Below are 14059 nucleotides of genomic sequence, written 5' to 3'. Positions count from 1 at the left end.
CTCCTCGGAGGGGAACTTTTATTGCTGATAGTACTGTCCATTTGAAATCTGTCTCAATATGTTTGTGGTCCACAAAGTGTTGTACCATAGGGGCAGTCAACACCTTGTGTCTGATTCTTGATCTATGTTGCGCCATTCGTTGATTCACTCTTTGAGTAGTTTTCCCAATGTACAACTTGGGACATGGGCACGTGATTGCGTATATTACGTTGCTTGTTTTGCAATTAGTAAATTCTTTATGAAGCCATTTCGATGCATTGAATTGAAATTCCTCCCCTTCTATCGTGTTGGCACAGGACACGCACGAGCCACATTTGTGATGCCCTCTTATTGGTTGTAATTTCCATAGGGTGCGTAAATCTGATTTGGCTTGGCTGACTCCCAGGTCTGCTCTCACCACATGTTGTGCAATGCATTTGTTTTTCTTTATTGCAAACAATGGTTTCTCCATTGGAACTTCTGAATTAGTAATCAGGTGCCAATTTTGTAAAATTATTGCCTTCAGTTTGTTTGTATATGGCCCCAAATGTTGTTACACAAACTGGCCTTTCAACTGGTTTGATCTCTTTCTTTTTTAGTAATTCCTCTCGTGGCGTGTACCAGGCCCGTGTGATTGAGTGTTTTAGCAGTTTCGATGGATAGCCTCTCTTACTTAGTTGGTCACTAAGTATTTGGGAGTGCGTAATGAAATCTTCTTTTCGGGAGCAGTTACGTCGAATTCTCAACATTTGCCCATATGGCAGGTTTGCTTTAAGGCTCTTGGGGTGATAGCTTGCATAGTGAAGAATGGTGTTTTTGTCCGTAGTTTTACGATGTAAAGTGGTGGTCAATTTGCCTTCTTTTGGGAAAATTACTACATCTAAGAAGGTGAGAGATGTTCTACTATGGGTCATTGTAAATTTTATGTCAGGATGTCTGGTGTTAAGCCACTGATGGAATCGGACAAGCATTTCTTCAGACCCATTCCATTGACACCAGATGTCATCTATGAAGCGATACCATGTTGTTATACTTTGTCTGTATGGGTTGTTCCGGTAGATGAAGCGTTCCTCGTACAGGGACATGAAGAAGACCGCCATTTCCGGGGCATAAGGACACCCCATGGCGGTCCCCTTCACCTGCACGTAGAAGGCGCCATGAATCGGAAATAGTTCCTTTTGAGGGCTATCCTCGCTAAGTCAATAATGAAGTCAGTGGGGACTCTTTGAGGTCTGGGACGTGTATCCAAATAATATTCCATTGCTTCCAATCCTTCCTCTTGTGGAATTTGAGTGTATAGGGAGGTGACATCAAAGGATACCATAAGTTCTTGAGTTTCATCAAATGACACCCCTTCGACTCTGTTAATAAAGTCCGTGGTATCTTTGAGGTACGATGCCACATCAGGCATGAAAGGTTTTAAAAACACATCCACATACTTGGCCAGTGGTTCTAACAGCGAATCACACCCGGAGACAATGGGTCTTACGGGTGGTTCGATTAAGTTCTTATGTATTTTCGGTAGAAAATAAATGACTGGAATGCGTGGACTTTTTTTGTCAAGATATTCATATTCCTTACTCCCTAGTATACCTTGTCACGACCCTCTGTAAGTTTGATCTGGATTTCTGCTTTTATTTGTTGGGTTGGGTCTATTTTTACTTCTCTATACCACTCGGTATTCTTGATTTGGCTATTGGCTTCTGCAATATATTTGTCCCTAGCCCAGACCACCACTGCGCCCCCCCTTGTCAGCGGGTTTAACCACTATAGATTCGTCATTGCGGAGATTGTTTAGCGCTATTTGTTGTTCCCTAGTGATGTTCCTCTTTAGAAACATCTTTTGTTGGCCCAACTGTGTGATGGAGGAAAGAACTGTCTGTTCAAAGGCTATTATTTCCTTTGGTATTGTATATGTTGGAGGAACGAACGTGGATTTATTGGAAAGGTTCGAGGGTTCTGTTGCTCTGGTGTCTTCTCTGTTGTGAAAGAATGCCTTCAGTCTTAGTTTACGACAAAATTCTAATACTTCTATTTTTAAGTTCGTTAAGTCAGTGTTGGTTTGTGCCAAAGAGGAACATCACTAGGGAACAACAAATAGCGCTAAACAATCTCCGCAATGACGAATCTATAGTGGTTAAACCCGCTGACAAGGGGGGCGCAGTGGTGGTCTGGGCTAGGGACAAATATATTGCAGAAGCCAATAGCCAAATCAAGAATACCGAGTGGTATAGAGAAGTAAAAATAGACCCAACCCAACAAATAAAAGCAGAAATCCAGATCAAACTTACAGAGGGTCGTGACAAAGGTATACTAGGGAGTAAGGAATATGAATATCTTGACAAAAAAAGTCCACGCATTCCAGTCATTTATTTTCTACCGAAAATACATAAGAACTTAATCGAACCACCCGGAAGACCCATTGTCTCCGGGTGTGATTCGCTATTAGAACCACTGGCCAAGTATGTGGATGTGTTTTTAAAACCTTTCATGCCTGATGTGGCATCGTACCTCAAAGATACCACGGACTTTATTAACAGAGTCGAAGGGGTGTCATTTGATGAAACTCAAGAACTTATGGTATCCTTTGATGTCACCTCCCTATACACTCAAATTCCACAAGAGGAAGGATTGGAAGCAATGGAATATTATTTGGATACACGTCCCAGACCTCAAAGAGTCCCCACTGACTTCATTATTGACTTAGCGAGGATAGCCCTCAAAAGGAACTATTTCCGATTCATGGACGCCTTCTACGTGCAGGTGAAGGGGACCGCCATGGGGTGTCCTTATGCCCCGGAAATGGCGGTCCTCTTCATGTCCCTGTACGAGGAACGCTTCATCTACCGGAACAACCCATACAGACAAAGTATAACAACATGGTATCGCTTCATAGATGACATCTGGTGTCAATGGAATGGGTCTGAAGAAATGCTTGTCCAATTCCATCAGTGGCTTAACACCAGACATCCTGACATAAAATTTACAATGACCCATAGTAGAACATCTCTCACCTTCTTAGATGTAGTAATTTTCCCAAAAGAAGGCAAATTGACCACCACTTTACATCGTAAAACTACGGACAAAAACACCATTCTTCACTATGCAAGCTATCACCCCAAGAGCCTTAAAGCAAACCTGCCATATGGGCAAATGTTGAGAATTCGACGTAACTGCTCCCGAAAAGAAGATTTCATTACGCACTCCCAAATACTTAGTGACCAACTAAGTAAGAGAGGCTATCCATCGAAACTGCTAAAACACTCAATCACACGGGCCTGGTACACGCCACGAGAGGAACTACTAAAAAAGAAAGAGATCAAACCAGTTGAAAGGCCAGTTTGTGTAACAACATTTGGGCCATATACAAACAAACTGAAGGCAATAATTTTAAAACATTGGCACCTGATCACTAATTCAGAAGTTCCAATGGAGAAACGATTGTTTGCATTAAAGAAAAACAAAAGCATTGCACAACATGTGGTGAGAGCAGACCTGGGAGTCAGCCAAGCCAAATCAGATTTACGCACCCTATGGAAATTACAACCAATAAGAGGGCATCACAAATGTGGCTCGTGCGTGTCCTGTGCCAACACGATAGAAGGGGAGGAATTTCAATTCAATGCATCGAAATGGCTTCATAAAGAATTTACTAATTGCAAAACAAGCAACGTAATATACGCAAACACGTGCCCATGTCCCAAGTTGTACATTGGAAAACTACTCAAAGAGTGAATCAACGAATGGCGCAACATAGATCAAGAATCAGACACAAGGTGTTGACTGCCCCTATGGTACAACACTTTGTGGACCACAAACATATTGAGACAGATTTCAAATGGACAGTACTATCAGCAATAAAAGTTCCCCTCCGAGGAGGAAATGTAGACGCCATGTTATTGAAAAAAGAGGCATACTTCATTCTCAAATTTAACTGTGTGATGGACGGTAAACGAAATGTCTGAATTACAACGATCCAACTACTGAGCCCCCTGTGACACCACCCCTTTGCTAAAACATACCCTTCCGCAAAATATAGTGCCAGCCACTTCTTTAAACACAACTTAATCTAACACTACAAAACCGAGGTCTCAAACGGAGCCTATCACGAATTGCATACAAGACTACAATTACCATGATGCTTAGCAGCTCATTTGAAAGAGAAACAAGTTCCGGAGGAACGTTTGACAACAGTAGTCGACTCGCGGTAAATCAAACGCCAGTCATGAGGCCACACGGAGATCACTAAAGCAGACTCGGATACATCTAAAAGAGGTAAGAAGCTTGGATTTACTGCCCCCGAACTTCTTCGAGCAGCATTACGGCCACGGCTGCAAATATACTAAACGGTTAATTTTTTAACCCGACAGAGACCCCACCTAATAGGAAAACAATACGAAGAAAATACAACAAAGTGGAACCGCATACGAGGCACATACTTTTCCAGGTCACAAGTAAGTTTCAACGCGCTAGATTACTGCACAACAATCACATAGTTACACTCATATATTGATAGATCGCTTTTTCCCACCCAATAGAACTAAGCATCGCTGAACCAAAAAGATCTTCATATACGGACAATGCTCCTTTTTGAGAACTCTCAAAGATAGATCAAGTAAGTGCTGGCTCTTTTATAAAAAGAAAAGTAAATGTGATAGCATGTATATCACCAAATTTCTGCATAGGATGAGAAACTCACAAGCGCGCCATCCTTTAATTTATTGTCCAGGTAATGGCGATACAGAAGGATAATCAGACGCCCCGTGCCCGAAAACGATAACAAACATTTTCGAGAGAAGAGGTAATATCCTCCGTCTTTTCCATATAACACACTAGCTAATCAAATAAGAGAAGAGGAGAAACTAAATGTTCCTAAATTCTACACCGCAGGTACACAGCTCAGCCCTGAGGAAGAACCCCACAAACAGAATAAAGGGTTTGGAAACGCGTTGGCTGTTTGGCTGTTTTCAAGGGAACCTAAACCTTGATGGTTCGGATCAGAGTATCCATACACACGAGTATAGGGCGATTTTAGTAAAAGTCATAAGGCCCAATGTGTCTAGTCCTAATAAATATGTACGCTGGGTTGTTAGGACTAGCAGAAAAATAATTACAGGTGTACCAGATTGAGTTGATCTAATGTCGAAATAGCCATGTTTAATTGTCAATGAAAGTTATTATTTATTATTTACAAAGTATTATATGTATGATTCATGTTTGTATTCCTTTAACTGTCTAAGGTATGTCTAAACCTCTGACGTTTGTATAAAATGTAAACAATTTGAAATTTGAAAAGAAATGTATGAATGAATACATGAACCTTCGGAATCTATTTAAAGAAGGCACACAGCTGCTAAATAAAAAACAGTTGTGAACTGAATTCGAGCCTTGGCATCTCTGCTTTGGTATAACGATTGGCTATGAGCAGCATGAGAAAAAGCTTGCCTGAAGCCATTACAGGACTATGGAACTTAGTCCCCTGTCCTGAATTTGTAAGAAAAAGAAAGATATATGAGGGCAGGATAGGGATACTCTGACCCCATAGGCCCCATGGAGGTACCCAGAGTCAATCTTCGGGGTAAAAGATACTGTGATCCTGCAAGAATCTTGCGGGATTGAAGCATAACAAAAATGGAGGCTGGGCCACATTTAATTACATTATGCCCAGAGGATTCCATACCTTAGGCCAAAAACTATTTTTATGGGGACGGTCAATGCATGGCCCCCCTCACTGAGCCCTTAGAATCCCCAGGGAGCCAACTCACGGAGCCAATCTCAATATTTATGGGAAGGGGGAATGCATAGCTTCCCTCCCCGTACCCTGAGAGACCCCGGGGAGCCCACCCCTAATGCTTTAATCCATTTTTATGGGGAGGGACCCCACTCCCAGGGACAACATAGATATTTATCCGAGCGGGGCTGCACAGCCTCCCTTCTTGAGCTCATGAAGTTGCCTGTGAGCCCACCCCAGGCCAAATATGCATAAAATAGGCAGGGGGCATTGCAGCCCCCCCCCTCGCTGTCCCTGAAAAGGACCCAGGGAGTCAATCTCTGGCCTGCTTAGCAGCTATGTTCAGACGTGTGTTGTGGGCAGGGAAACTTGTGTTTTCTCTCAGTTGGTGGGATCACTTTAAATCTCCCACCAAGCAGGAACACACACCATGTATGCTCCCAGCTAACGCGAGCTTCAGAAATGCTCCTGCCCACTGGGAGAAGACTTTAGATTTTTCCCATGCCTACAGCGATGCAGACAGGGAAACAGATCTAAATATTGCTCCAGCCCACAGGAAGCAGCATTATTAACTGCTACCGACGGGTGGGAGCAATGCCGTTTCCCTCTGAGCACCTGTTGGGTGCGCAAGTACCTTGGGGCTTCCCCCTGCTGTCCAGCAACGAGGACATGGTGGGTTCCCTGCATGTCCCCCTCCCCCTTTAAGTTGGTGACAGGGCTTGGGGAATGGGTTCATCAGGGACTAAATCAGTGAGTAGGTGGACTGCTTGCCCCCTCCCCCTAATATTAACAGCATGCCCAAAGGGCGGGGTCTCAGGGGCCAAAATAGGCCCAGGGAGGAGGGCTGCATGCCCCTCTCACTTCAAGTTGATGCCAGGACCCGGGGGATGTGGTCCCCTATTTAAAATTGGCCTCAGGAGGGTTGCTATACACACCGCCTCCACCTAAAAATGCTTTTGGCCTCTGGGGGATGAGATCCCGGGCCACAGTTGGCGATGTCATCAATAATGTAATCTGTGATGTCATACATTATATCATAGAACATGTCAAGGGTGATATAACATTATTTGAGGGTATAAGAAGTGCATGGCGGGGTTGCAAGTTATAGTTAGCATTGCTAAGTATAACTTATGACTTTCTGTGGTTCTGTTTTTTTAATTCAAAAAGTTAATATTTTCACTGGCAAATTCACCCAAATATAACGTTACTTTAACCTTTGTTTTTTAGGGAATATATATTAATATATATATATTTTTTAAACTATATATATATATATATATATATATATATATATATATATATATTTGCAAACGTCTGACTCACACTTCAAAGGAAGGAACAGCACTCCTGTAGAGCTAATTTGCAGTTGAGGATTTATTCCAACAAAGATAAAAAAAACGATAAAAGATTCTATGTCAGGACGGAGGCTCCGATTATGCTTTTTTCAATTTCTTTACTGGACACAGCAGCCAATCAGAACACAGTAAATAAAACAAAAAACTACACTACCCATAAGCACTGGGTAACTATAGAGTACATAGAAGGTATATAAGGAGTCATAGAGGTTCCCACTCCCTCTTTCTTTGCTGCTCCGCAGCCAGTTAAGTGCTCTTTCCTTATTTACTTGCTATTTTGCCTTAATTCATGTTAATATTGTGCGCGCTTTGTATTTGACTGCAGCGTTGTTACTATATGCTATTTTGAACCTTCCGGTTCGCGTGTTACCGATATTGCCTTCGGCGCTTTCCTGTTCCGCATTGTTGTTGTTTTGCCGCTTCTCGGCGTCAGCTGTGGGGGCGTGTGTTCACCCCCCGGTTGCATGCTTGCTTCTTGCGCCTGTTCTTTTGCTGTGGAGCGGGAGCGGGGCTAGGAAACGCGAGTCCTGCTCGCGCGTCTCCCATTTTCCGACAGGCTCATTCGGCGCATGCGCAGTCCACCGGCTGTTCTCGCGTTGCGGTCGGCGGTGGTACTGCGCATTTGGTCCTGACTGAATTTCTGACAGGACGTCCAGCGCCCGAGTGTCTCTTCGGATTTAAGTTGACTGGGCTTCTGCCTTTGCCCTAATTCCTGTCGTTAGGCCCCTGACGCCCTAGTGCTCTTTTAAATACCTGGGGTTGTAAAATTATAGCAGAGGCTTTTTTTTTTTTTTTTTTGCAGTTTTATATAGCGCGAACTAGAATCGAACCAAATCAGTTATCAGAGCGCTTTACATAGCACCAGTTACGTTACATGAGGACACACTTTCATTTTTTTAGGCACGGGGAGATTAAGCGATTTGCCCAGAATCACAGGGGGTTTTTGGTGTCGTTACCAAGACTTGAACCCAGGTCCCCAGGTCCGAGGTCGAGCGCCTTAGCCATTAGGCCAACCCCTCTCCCCAAGGCTCTAGGCTTCGCCTAGAGTGTTTCAAGCAAGCCCTCCCTCCACATTTTATTTTCTGTGTTGACAGGTTTTACCTGTTCTTGGCTTGCTTTGGGGCTACACTCCCCCTGAAGTGCCCTTTGGGTGTCAATATATATATTTTGCGCCTCCTCTTGGGCATAGCACCTCTCCAGAGGTCAGAATGGCAGAGTATTATGAGGATGAGGACGCATATTATTACGCTGAGGAAGAGCCCGCAGGCTCTGAGGGTGCTTAATTCATTGACCAAGCTTTGTATCACGCTATAGCCCCTCTCAAGAGACATTTGGCTCAGTATGCTACTCAGCAAGGTTGGATTCCTTCTTCAGGTCGGTCCAAAAAATCACCTAAAAATCCACATAAAGCAGATTTTGTAAAATTGGCTAAAAATCTGTCCACCGCCAAGACGTCCAAAAGATCTGCCACGTCTTTTCAGACACATCATGTCTCCACCGTGACTGAAGACTCGTCTTCTACTGATTCTTCTTCGGACCCTGTGGTTCAGCCTCCCAAGAAGAAGGCTCGCAAAGAGTATTTCGTAGATGCCTCTTATACCCCTCAAGTATTAACCTTTGATCCAGATGATATTATTCATCCAAATTCTTCAGCTTGGCTCCCCTCTCCTGAGGTTACTGACTATGTGCAAGCACATATTCGTCGTCCCTTTGAGAAAGATGTTCGCGCCAGGCTGCGCTCTGAATGTCCCCGACCAGACCTGGCGGACAAGTTAGCTGAGACTCCCGAAGTCGATCCATCCATGGTTACATATATGCGCAAGTATGCCAAAGACCCGAAGAAGGGTCTGGATAGGTCGTGGAGGTCCTGCCAGGACAAATTGCTCGATCTCTTGGGTCCTCTGACCAAAATTTTGGATTTGGCTTATTCTGCAAAAAATTCTAATTCACTGATTGATCCCGATGAGCTCGCAGGATGGTCTCAAAGGGCTATCTACATTTTAGGTAATGCTAATTGTGCCCTGTCCTGTGAGCGCCGTCGCTCTATTCTTATGAAATTGGACCCTAAATTAACGGATCTTGCATCTTCCGAATCCGGCCCGTTGGCACAAGGATTCCTTTTTAGTCCTCCCTTTCTGAAAGAACTCACTAATTTTGTCACGACCTTTAGTGGCCTGGACAAGGCGCAATCAAACCTGCGCCGTGCCTTCCGTCCGGTTTTCAGACGGGCCGGACGAAGGGGACGTTCGTCTGGCCGGGGAGGTAACCAGCCTGCTCAACGAGGAGGCCAGTCCCAGAGAGGAGGAGCCCAGGACAACTATGGCTTTGGAAATACCAGATTCTACCCCTCTCGCAAGGGCAGAAACAACTACGGCAAAGGCGGCTACGGAGGTGCCCAGGGAGGACGTCAAGATTCCTCCAACTCAGGTGAGCTTAATTCTGGCATCCGAGGTTGTTTTGGGGGGCAGACTGAAATTGTTTCTCCACAATTGGCAACTAATCTCCAGCGATGCTTGGGTGTTGGAGACGGTGCAAGGTTTCAAACTGGAGTTCTACGACCGCCCTCTCCAACACCGCCTTCCTTTACCCCTTGTTTTTTCCCTACGAGATCAGGACTTCATCTCCGAAGAAGTCGAGTCCCTTTTGGCGAAAGGAGCCATCCTTCCATCTTCCCGTCATCCCGACGGTTTCGTCAGCAATATCTTTCTAGTGGAGAAAAAAGGGGGAGGTTCCCGTTTGGTCCTAAACCTCAAAGATTTCAACGGCGGGGTTGTTTACCGTCATTTCAAGATGGAGGGTTCCGGTTGAGGAAGTACGAGGTGTACAAGCGGGCTGCGAGTGCTGAGGGCGATGTGCCAGGGACACTCCAACCCCCCTCCTGAGACCCATGGTGCAGATAGCGCCTAACTTTAAAGTGCCAAGACACTCCATAACTAGGAGTGATTTTTCGGAATGAGCAATTGCTCTTCCAATTTTTATGCACTTTAAACATTTTTTTCATTTTCACTTTCACGCCCCCAGGTTAGGGTGGACGATTAGAGAGTCCATACCGCCGGGGTTTAACATTGTCCTGATGAATGCCTAGGTAAATTTAAACCAACACTAAGGCTGAAACATGTTGACTAAGTTATTTCTGAATTAAACCATCCATTACCTTTGGCTTTACAATTCAGACACATAGAACTCTTTTTATTGTGTCCTAGGGATCATTAATAAACTTTTTTTAGATACCCTTTAGACACTTTTAAGTTTAATTTAACCCCTCAACACACCCATCACACAATACCAGCTCCGCAGTCTCCTGGCGTCGCAGCACACCGAAGAGGCATTAGGTCTCTTCGGTGGGGCCCGATGATGAAGCATGACACTGACTAGGTCGGTGTGTGAGGGCTTTCTTTTCAAACCCAAATAGGGTGTGAACTCCTCGAGTCTTTTGGCTCCATCTAAGTGGCTTACAAGAGACATTAACCTCTCTTCTTTTGTTTATTGTGTTGGGTATCCATCTTCTTCGAGATCTTCTTCAAGAAGGGGCCTGGATGGTCCGTTTGGACCTGAAAGACGCCTATCTGTTGGTTCCGATATATGCTCCCCACCGTCGCTTCCTTCAGTTTCAATGGTTGGGCAAATGGTTTGAGTACACTGTACTCCCCTTCGGTCTTTCATCCGCTCCTTGGTGCTTTACGAAGCTCATGAGACCGGTGATGGAATCTTTGCGGGCTCGGGGAGTCCGTTCGATTGTGTATCTGGACGACATTCTTTTGATGGCTCATTGCCCCTTTCTTCTGCAACTTCATTTACAATGGTCTATCGAACTATTGCAATCTCTAGGCTTTCTTATCAATCCTCTGAAGTCAGACTTTCAACCCTCTCAGAAGATGGATTTTCTCGGTTTCAACATCGACTCAATAGCTTGTCAGCTTCTTCTTCCAGGTCAGAAGATCAGAGCGATCAAACGGGAATTGCGCCTGGTCTTGTCCAAACAAGTGGTCTCTTTACGGACTGTGGCTCGGATTGTAGGTCTCCTTTCCTCTTCAATCCAAGCCATATTTCCGGGTCCCTTACATTATCACGCTCTTCTTCGCCTCAAGATCAGACATCTTCAGAAGGGCCTTCGTTACTCCGATCACATTCCCCTGTCAGAGGATGCTCGTTGGGAGATGTTATGGTGGCTGCACCACATGGAGTCCTGGAACGGTCGAGCGCTGTTCGGGAAGACTCCAGACATCATTATCGAGTCCGATGCGAGCCTTTGGGGATGGGTAGCCCGGTGCGGTTCTCTGACGACGGGGGGCTGTTGGTCCCAGGAGGAATTATCCCTCCACATCAATTGTCTAGAACTTCTTGCGGGCTCGTTTGCGATCCGCTGTCTTTCCCCTCAAGCGACGAACTGTTGCATTCTCCTCCGCATGGACAACGTCTCAGCGGTGCGATATGTCAACAAACTTGGGGGCATCAAATCCAAACTCCTTTCGGAGATAGCCAAGGACTTTTGGCATCTTTGCTTACACCGCCAGATCACGATTATTGCCGAGTACCTTCCGGGTCATGACAATCTGGTGGCGGATTGGAATTCTCGTCACCTCCGGGATTACAGCGACTGGCGTCTCCACCCTCGAGTGTTTCGAACCTTGGTCTGGGTTTGGGGCCAATGCCACTTGGATCTATTTGCCTCTCGCCTGAACAAACAGCTTCCCCTGTTTTACAGTTGGCGTCCGGATTCCAGAGGCTATGGCCACGGATGCCTTTCTCCAGTCTTGGCCTCCTCTCCTGTGCTATGCGTTTCCCCATTCATGATGATTCCCAGGGTTTTTGCATGCACAAGGCGTTTCCTCTCAGATCTGATTCTTATCACTCCCCTTTGGAGGGCTCAGGCGTGGTTTCCAGTTCTTCTGGAGATGAGTTGCTCTCCGCCGCTCCTTCTCCCCAACAGGTGGAACCTGTTGCTGGACCCTCTTATGCAGCCCCACCCTCTCATTCTATCGGGTCATCTCCGTCTTGTAGCGTGGTGGATTTCGGGGGACGCTGGCAAATCGCAGGCCTTACTTCTGACGCTGCCCGATTTATCGGCGTAGCTTGTGCCCCCAACACCCACAAACGTTATTCGTCAGTTTGGAAACGGTGGTGTGATTGGTGTACTCAAAGATCAGTGGATCCCTCCACGGCAGATGTCACCTTGGTTCTGAATTTTCTTGCTTCTCTTGCTTCTTCTGGTTTGGCATACAGCACAGTAAATAACTTTCGTTCTGCTATTTCGGCTGGTCATATTCCAGTGGATTCTAAGCCTATTGGGGAACATCCTTTGGTTTCCAAATTACTCAGAGGCATCCGGATGGTAAAACCTCCTTGCCCTAAGTATGTTACATTATGGGATGTCTCTGTGGTTTTACGTTTCTTGAGTTCTTGGCCTGAAAATTCATTGCTGTCTAGGAAACAGTTATCCGCCAAATTGACTATGTTGCTTTGCCTCTTGTCCTGCAAGCGTGTGTCAGATGTTCGTTCTCTAGATCTTGCCGGAAGGTGTTTCTTTTTCCATTTCTCGCCGTACTAAGAGTAACACGTCTACTGTGTCTTATCCCTCTTTTCCACACAATCCCAAGCTGTGTGTAGTACGGTGCATTAAGGATTATGAGGTGAGTACTGCACCTTTCCGTCATGATTTGCAGGGTCAACTGCTTATAACTTTGCAAAAGCCTTTCAAGCCTGTCTCCCCCGCTACCTTGGCACGTTGGGTTCGCTGGCTCATGTTAGAAGCGGGCATTGACATTTCTGTCTTTGGCGCCCATTCTGCTCGGGGAGCTATGGCTTCAAAGGCTTTTTCCTTGGGGGTTGGCCTCCAGGATATCATGAAGGCCGCTGATTGGTCTTCGGAATCTGTTTTTAAAACGTTTTATTTTAAACCAATTGTTGATGTTGCTTCTGTTGTGGTGGATCAGCTTTAAACAAGCCTAATCGGAGCCTCCGTCCTGAAATAGAATTTAAAATTTGCTAACATTTGTGCCAAGAATTTTCAATTCTATTAAGGACAGGAGGCGAGGATTATCCCACCCTTTTTGGCAGTATATGCATTGTATTGTTGTATGCATATTTTCTATTATGTCATGTTCTTGATTATATGAAGTTTCCCGCCCTAAGTTACTTTTTTGCATTCCTTTCTTTTGGAATGGCCTTTACAGCTCTGTTTTTATTTCCTCCAGGCTCCGACCTTAAATGAGAAGTGCTGCGAGTTCCTACTCTTCGTGGGCCTTCTTCTGTTCCTGTGGCTTTGGGAGGTGCCTTCGTCCCTTCCTATGGATGATGACTTTTCCTTTGGACGTTCCTAATGGATATTTCTTCTGTTGTTCTTATGATTCTGGACAAAGAAAGAGGAAGTGGGAACCTCTATGACTCGTTATATACCTTCTATGTACTCTATGGTTACCCAGTGCTTATGGGTTGTGTAGTTTTTTGTTTTCTTTACTGTGTTCTGATTGGCTGCTGTGTCCAGTAAAGAAATTGAGAAAAGCATAATCCTCACCTCCTGTCCTTAATAGAATTGAAAATTCTTGGCACGAATGTTAGCAAATGTTAAAGTGTCTATGCGTTTCACCGTGAAGCCTTTTTCACTATGCTCACTCACAGTTTGCACACACAATATATAGTTGTAGAAACAGTAAACACAAAGGAAGGGCAAAGCAGTACTTTGTGTTACTAGCCGATTCTGTTGGCCATCTTGTAACATGTTCATAACTGTATTTACTCTGAACATTTGTCTGATCCATTTCGTAATGCAACACATTCAAACCAGAGCTGGATAAAAAAATACATGCAACTGATCTGGATATATATTGCTCCAATAATTTGGCATAATTGTAACATATGACAACAACATCATCATACGATGTCATACCATTCTACATAAGACGCAGACAGCATAATAGGCTCTTTGCCCCAATGTAGATTACACTAGAATCAATGAATTAATGATTCTAATCATTCAAGAGGGTTTTGCCTAATG

Source organism: Lissotriton helveticus, chromosome 4_1 (genome assembly GCF_964261635.1).
Source record: "Lissotriton helveticus chromosome 4_1, aLisHel1.1, whole genome shotgun sequence".
Taxonomy (NCBI): Eukaryota; Metazoa; Chordata; class Amphibia; order Caudata; family Salamandridae; genus Lissotriton; species Lissotriton helveticus.
Note: the sequence above shows the minus strand (reverse complement) of the source record.